Below are 8358 nucleotides of genomic sequence, written 5' to 3'. Positions count from 1 at the left end.
GGCTTACAACATGATAAAATACATTGAAATACAATAGTACATAATAAATTACCATTAAATACAAAATACAAAAAATACATTGACTTACAAATATAAAATTAAAATTATCAGTATAAAATAAAAATATAGGAGGAGAAAGAGAAGGAAGAAGAAGTTGCCCTGGCCAGATCATATGGGAAGAGCATCACTCCATGGAAAAAAGTGAACTTATTGGTGTTTTACCAGTATCTTTTAAAATAAATTTATTATTACATTTATCACACACATTGCATAAAATCAGGATTAAAAATAAAACTCCATTCCTGTGAATCTATGTATGTTTTGCTTGGGTATCTAAAAGATGTTTTTAAAAATGAGCATGTGGAAAGCTTTTTACTGCTGCTAAATTAGTTATTGCTGCTAAATGGAAACTAGCTATTACTCCTCCTATAGAAGAATGGATTGATAGGATATGCTACATTAGTTCAGTGGTAAAGGTAACAGAATTAGTCCATCTATGGGAGTGTAGATGGAAAGATCAAAAATTTGAAAACACTTTTATTATTTATATGAAACAGCAATTTGATTTGGACATTAATGCATTCAGAACTTTTGCAATGTTAGTGTAATTGTTTTGAAAGTATGTTGAAAAGTTTGTGTGGTTTTTTAAAACATGTGTTGGAAAATTAGGATTAGTTTGCTTGGTGACCAGTATCTCCTTTTTTTAAGAGCTATGTTCTTTCATTTGGGTAAAATCACATAGCTGAACTCAGTCTAAAAATTCTTTTACAGTTTAAATGCCAGCTTTAAAAGTGGGGATAAGCAGACCTTGTAAGAGTTCTCTGCAGAGAAACGGAATTCTTTGACCAAGTTCAGATGGCACACTGTGGCTTGCCATGGGTACAGTGAGCTGCACTATTTAACCCACAAGTGGCAAATTGTGTATTCAGCCCTTGCATATGGCAGTCACACTTGTCCCACAATTGTCACAACCTCACCATGGATTAAATAACCTGCACGCTGTTGTGTCATGAGGATTGGCCTCCTGTTTCTCTGCCAGTTCGTAATTTAGAATCTTAGAATAGTCAAGTTGGCCAGAGGGCCATCAGGTCCAACCCCCTGCTCAGTGCAGGACACCAAGTTAAAGCAACCCTCTCAATCGTCCAGTTGCAGCTTTAATGCTTCCCAAGTGGAAGAGCCCACAACCTCCCTAGGTAATTGCTGCCATTGTCATTCTGCTCTAACCATCAGGAAATTCTTCCTGATATCTAGCCGGAATCTGGCTTCCTGCAACATGAGCTCATTATTCCGTTTCTTGCACTCTGGGATGATCAAGAAGAGATCCTGTCCTTCCTCTTTGTGATAGCCTTTCAAGTATTGATAGAGCACTATCACATCTCCCCTCAGTCTTTTCTTTTGAAGGCTAAACATCCCCAATCCTTTCTGTCTCTCCTCGGAGCCATTTAGAGAGTCCTGTTAGGGTATTGAATGGCATATAAATTTGAAAATAAATACATAAAGTAGAACTTTGTTTCCAGTACCATGATTGTCTATGTCTCCCTCCTCTGAACCCTTTCCAGCCTCTTTCTTAAACCATGGTGTCCAGAACTGAACATGATAAGGCCTAATCTGTGCCAAGTAAAGAGGAACTAGTACCTCACATGAATTTCCACATCCAAACTCTTCTTGGGCTCCATTTCTGCCAGAAAGACTACCAGAGGTAGACTGAGCATGTGGAGCTTCTATCCTTACAAGGCTCTGATCTCAGATAACTTTACTTATCCCTCCTCCCTTCTCTCTGTTTTTTTATTTTGAGCCACAGGTATAATCAGTGCAGGAGACATTACTAAAAGTCAAGACCTGACGAAGCAAACCCAAGTAGTCCTCTTCCTAACAAATGGACTTGCTTCTGCTGTATGTGCTGAGACATGGTGATAATCTGCATTAAATACATAATTTTTTATTTATTTTATTTATTTTATTCATTATTTTCCAATGACATCTATCTCGGTTGCATACTTGCAACCAAATCTCCATGCTCTAAGTTAACCCTGTGTTTGCAGACCTCCCTGGGTCCCCTGTATGTCACAACAGCCAATTCCCCATTGCTTCTCCATCTCTTTTATGCTATTCCTCTCTTGTGCAGATCCAAAGGTAATGGTACATATATGTGAACAAAACTTCTACCTTATATACAAATGTGTTTGTTCCACTGTCCTTGGACAAACATTGTTTTGGAAGGCAGGCTTGTTCATAATGGAAGTCCCCCATGTTCAGTTGATCAACTCTCACATTAAAGTACATAAGGTTCAAGTTTTTGTGCTTTTCAGAACAAGTTGGGAGTTCCCCATTGAGTCTGTTTATGTTTGCTCTTGCATCAATTATTAACTTATCTGGATGTTTTAAAAGCCACATGCTCAACTTTTTGCAAGTTTGGCTAGGCATTAAAGAGTGGGACAGAAAAGGAAAATTGTCCCATGCCCCACATGATTGAAGGTCCACATATTGCAAAGATTAGAGGGCAAACTAGGTTGTTTCTATGTACTGTGCGTCTCTAAGAAGCCAAGCCAGCCCCAGCAGGTCTTGTGAATGAACTGGAAGAATCAGTTTCACTTTTGCAACAGACACCTGAGGAGTGACCAGGTCTGTATAATCTCTCCTGGGGTCAGAACAATTCTGGGCCTGATGAAGCCAAGAACAATTCCTTATGAAGATGTATTTGGCTCTTTTCTGTCTGTCCAAATTTTTAGGCCCTGGGTTTTCATAGATTTACAGAATTGGAAGAGGCCATTTAGGCCATCAAATCCAGCCCTCTGTTCAATGCAGGAATCCAGTGTAAAGCATTCCTGACATATGGCTGACATGACAAGTCTTTGCTTGAGTATCTCCAATGACAAACTGATCAGCACCTCCCTAGGTAGTTGTCTCCAGTGTCTCCTTCAACTGTCAAGAAGCTTTTCCTGAAGTTCTATTGAAATCTGCCTTCTGTAACTAAAACTTGTTATTTTGTGTCCTCCAGTGCTGTATGGACATGTTGCAGCCCTCTCCTCTGCATTGAGAATTCACCACTGTGCTATGGTTTCAACAGAAAGTAAGCTTGCTAGGAAAATCTCTTTCAATCATCTATTTGGTAAATTTACCAAGATGAAAATAAGAAGACATTCAGCTAGACTACCAGTTTAAATATTAGTTGATTCATTAATTATTATGATAAAGAATTTTTGTCTGAATTATGCAATGCCTGACCATTTCTGCTCTTAACTGTAATCATTGTAAATAATTATATTTAGTTATTTCCTGAAATTGGGAGTTACTCCTTTTGCATTTCATCAAAGGATGTTTACTCATTCCGTGAACTGGTATTCATGGTTTATTCATGATTGTGCCATCATTAAATACTGCATGCTAACATTTATTTATGTTTTAGATGCATATCCCTCTTTTTTCTTTTAATAAACATGGCTTACATCATTTCCTCCTCTTGCTCTCAATCTTACCCCAACGACAACAACCCTGTGAGGTAGGTTGGGTTGAGAGTCTGTGTCTGGGCCCAAGGTCACCCAGTTGGTTCCATGGCCAAGTGGGGACTAGAACCCAAATCTCTGTCCCAGTCCCACGCCCTTAACCACTACACTACACTGGCTCTCAATTTATTGTCACTATTTCATATATTTAAATATGACAGCATTAGAGAAGCGGAGAACTCTAAGACTGTTTTCTCCTGGTCTGTATTTAGCTTGGTACCCTTCCCTGGAAAATGAAAAGCCTATTCCTCTGGCAGAAGGGTTGTTCATCTTTGTTTAAACTAAGTTGACAGGCAAGACCTCCTTCCTCCCTATAGCCAGTATGGAAATGCAGACTCCTAGCCTCTTAACAGACTAGTAAAACCTAATACAAGTGAGTAACTTTTGTGGACTTATTGATTGTTGTAGTTTCAGTTATTCAGTTTGATATTAATGAAATCTATGCCGATTATATTGAGTTGCTGCTACACCTTCCTTCCCTTTCCCTTGCTGATCTCTTGCCTTGTCTCCCAGCCACTTCCACGAATTTTGATCCACTTGCTGTCTAACCAGATATTAAAAACAGCCAGCAGCCCACATCTTATGAGGATCCTTCCAGGCTGTTATAACATGGGCTGAGATGAGGTGAAGAGGGTCACAGATGGGGCATCTTAAGCAGTCTAATAGTTTCTAACCCTGAGCAAATCCAAACTCCTATTAATTTCATGTTTTGTAGCAGACATGGGTATCTAATGGCTTCCAATGCATGACCATTGCCCATGCCACCCAACATGGACAATAGTTTAGGATGATGGGAACTGGAGTCCACTAATAGCTGAAGGACTACAAGTTCCCCACTGCTACTGTACAGGTCTCCTTCATGCATCACTGCCTTGTCGAGGCGAAGGGGCTTGCGTAGCTCAATGAAGCTATGAGCTATGCCATGCAGGGCCACCCAAGACGGACAGGTCATAGCAGAGAGCTCTGACAAAACGTGATCCACTGGAGAAGGAAAATGGCAACCCACCCCAGTATCTTTGCCATGAAAACCCCATGGACAGTACCAAAAGGCAAAAAGATATGACGCCGGAAGATGAGCCCCTCAGGTCGGAAGGTGTCCAATATGCTACTGGGGAAGAGTGGAGGGCTAGTACTAGTAGCGCCAGAAAGAATGAAGCATCTGGGTCAAAGCCGAAAGGACACTCAGTTGCCGATGTATCTGGTGGTTAAAGGAGAGTCCGATGCTGCAAAGATCTATACTTCATAGGAACCTGGAATGTAAGATCCATGAATCAAGGCAAGCTGGATGTGGTCAAACAAGAGATGACAAGACTGAACATCGACATCTTAGGAATCAGAGAACTAAAATGGACAGGAATGGGTGAATTTAATTCAGATGACCATCAGGTATACTACTGCAGGCAAGAATCCCTCAGAAGAAATGGAGTAGCCTTCATAGTCAATAAAAGAGTAGGAAAAGCAGTACTCAGATACAATCTCCAAAATGACAGAATGATCTCAGTTCAAATCCAAGGCAAACCATTCAACATCACAATAGTCCAAGTCTATGCCCCAACCACTGGTGCCGAAGAGGCTGAAGTTGACCAGTTCTATGAAGGCCTACAACACCTTCTAGAATTAACACCAAAAAATAATGTCCTTATCATCATGGGGGACTGGAATGCTAAAGTAGGAAGCCAAAAGATAACTGGAATAACAGGCAAGTTTGGCCTTGGAGTACAAAATGAAGCAGGGCACAGGCTGGTAGAATTTTGTCAAGAGAATACAATGGTCATAGCAAACACTCTTTTCCAACAACCCAAGAGATGACTCTACACATGGACATCACCAGTCGGTCAACACAGAAATCAGATTGACTATGTGCTCTGCAGCCAAAGATGGAGAAGCTCTATACAGTCAGTAAAAACTAGACCAGGAGCTGACTGTGTCATGAGCGTCTCGTTGCAAAATTTAGACTCAAATTGAAGAAAGTAGGGAAAAGCACTAGGCCACTCAGATATGACCTAAATCATATCCCTGATGAATATACAGTAGAGGTGACAAATAGATTTAAGGAATTAGATCTGATAGACAGAGTGCCTGAAGAACTATGAACGGAGGTTTGCAACATTGTACAAGAGGTCGCAACTGAAACCATCCCAAAGAAAAAGAAATGCAAGAAAGCAAAATGGCTGACTGAGGAAGTTTTACAAATAGCTGAGGAAAGAAGGGAAGCAAAAGGCAAGGGAGAAAGAGAAAGATACACACAATTGAATGCAGAATTCCAAAGAATAGCTAGAAGAGATAAGAATGCCTTCTTAAACGAACAGTGCAAAGAAATAGAAGAAAACAATAGAACAGGGATCTCTTCAAGAAAATTGGAGATATGAAGGGAATGTTTCATGCAAAGATGGGCATGATAAAGGACCAAAATGGCAGGGACCTAACAGAGGCAGAAGAGATTAAGAAGAGGTGGCAAGATTACACAGAAGAACTATACAAGAAAGAGCTTAACATCCCTGGTAACCACGATGGGGTGGTTACTGACCTTGAGCCAGACATCCTGGAATGTGAAGTCAAATGGGCCTTAGGAAGTCTGAGCAACAACAAAACTAGTGGAGGTGACAGCATTCCAGCTGAGCTATTCAAAATCTTAAAAGACGATGCAGTGAAAGTGCTACACTCAATATGCCAGCAAATTTGGAAAACTCAACAGTGGCCACAGGATTGGAAAAGGTCAGTTTACATTCCCATCCCAAAGAAGGGCAATGCCAAAGAACTATCGCACCATTGCACTCATTTCACATGCTAGCAAAGTGATGCTCAAAATCCTACAAGCTAGGCTCCAGCAGTATGTGGAACGAGAACTACCAGAAGTACAGGCAGGATTTCAAAGAGGGAGAGGAACTAGAGATCAAATTACCAACATATGCTGGATCATGGAGAAAGCTGGGGAGTTCCAGAAAAACATGTACTTCTGCTTCATTGACTATGCTAAAGCCTTTGATTGTGTGGATCACAACAAATTGTGGCAAGTTCTTAAAGAGATGGGAGTACCTGACCATCTTATTTGTCTCTTGAGAAACCTATATGCAGGTCAAGAAGCATCAGTGAGAACTGGACACGGAACCACTGATTGGTTCAAAACTGAGAAAGGAGTTCGGCAAGGCTGTATACTGTCTCCCTGCCTATTTAACTTATATGCAGAGCACATCATGAGAAAGGTGGGGCTAGATGAATCACCAGTTGGAATTAAAATTGCTGGGAGAAATATCAACAACCTCAGATATGCAGATGATACCACTCTCATGGCAGAAAGTGAAGAGGAACTAAAGAGCCTCTTGATGCAGGTGAAGGAGGAGAGTGCAAAAGTTGGCCTGAAACTCAACGTTAAGAAAACTAGGATCTCTCACTTCCTGGCATATAGATGGGGAAGAAATGAAGGTAGTGACAGGTATTATTTTCCTGGGCTCCAAGATCACCGCTGATGGGGACTGCAGCCAAGAAATTAAAAGATGCTTGCTCCTGGGGAGGAGAGCTATGGCAAATCTAGACAGCATACTAAAAAGCAGAGACATCACCCTGCCAATAAAAGTGTGTATAGTCAAGGCTATGGTTTTTCCAGTTGCAATATATGGCTGTGAAAGTTGGACCATAAGGAAGCGCCAAAGGATTGAGGCCTTTGAATTGTGGTGCTGGAGGAGACTCCTGCGAGTCCCTTGGACCGCAAGGCGATCAAACCGGTCAGTCCTTGAGGTGATCAACCCTGACTGCTCTTTAGAAGGCCATATTCTGAAGATTAAACTCAAATACTTTGGCCACCTAATGAGAAGGAAGGACTCCCTGGAGAAGAGCCTAATGCTGGGCACAATAGATGGCAAAAGAAGAAGGGGACGGCAGAGGATGAGGTGGCTGGATGGAGTCACTGAAGCAGTTGGTGTGAGCTTGAGTGGACTCCGTGGGATGGTGGAGGACAGAAAGGCCTGGAGGAATGTTGTCCATGGGGTCGAAATGGGTCGGACATGACTTTGCGACTAACAACAACAACAACTGTACAGGTATATTATACCTCTCCTTTCTCCTACACTGACATTGTATTCATTTATAAGGCAATTTGTTAGCTTGTGCAGCAGAACAAGCGGCAATTTGTTAGCTTGAGCAGCAGAACGTCTTAATCAAAAACAAACTATTATTCAGGAACGTATTATAAAGACAGTTGACCTGGGACCTGTTTCTTGCATGTTATTGTAGCCCAAGCCACCAGGTGGTGCAACAATACACTGGCATTAAAATATTTGGTTTGGTTTTGTTTCATTTTGTCTTATGAGTTAGCAATGTGTATACTCTTTTTTAAAAGACAGTATTGATGCTGCTGGTTTTGGTTTGTGGTGCAATTTTTTTTCAACCAAATCATGAGCAAGTTTGCTCCCAATAAGCAAACTTTGGAAATAGAATTGCTTCATGGAAACCACATACCAACATTTGCTCAGAGGGTGTTTTCCTATAAGCTGGCTTTCACTGATGCCTCTCTGATAAGGTTGCACGGAATGCAAACAAATAGGGTGCACTGGCACCCTTACTGATTTTTCCCAAGGAAACACTTGCAAAATTTAGAGTTGTTTTTGCTATAATTTACCTTGTGTTTCCCCCTTGCCAGCTGTTTCTGTGGCAACACTGACATTATAGCAATGGTTTTAGTGTTTTGTTGGCATCTACACAGATCAGTGGCCAATTACTGGATTTCCAAGGCAGGGTGGGGTGAAGATGATTCATAACATGCTCAGTTCAGTGTCTCAGGGAGGGCAACTTGAGCCGCTCTAAAGGTTTTGTCCTACACTTCCCATCAGCCGTAAAGCTCATGGTGAAGGATCATGGG

This window comes from Varanus komodoensis, unplaced genomic scaffold (genome assembly GCF_004798865.1).
Source record: "Varanus komodoensis strain SLA01 unplaced genomic scaffold, ASM479886v1 scaffold32, whole genome shotgun sequence".
In the NCBI taxonomy this organism is placed as follows: domain Eukaryota; kingdom Metazoa; phylum Chordata; class Lepidosauria; order Squamata; family Varanidae; genus Varanus; species Varanus komodoensis.
This window is presented reverse-complemented; position numbering follows the sequence as displayed.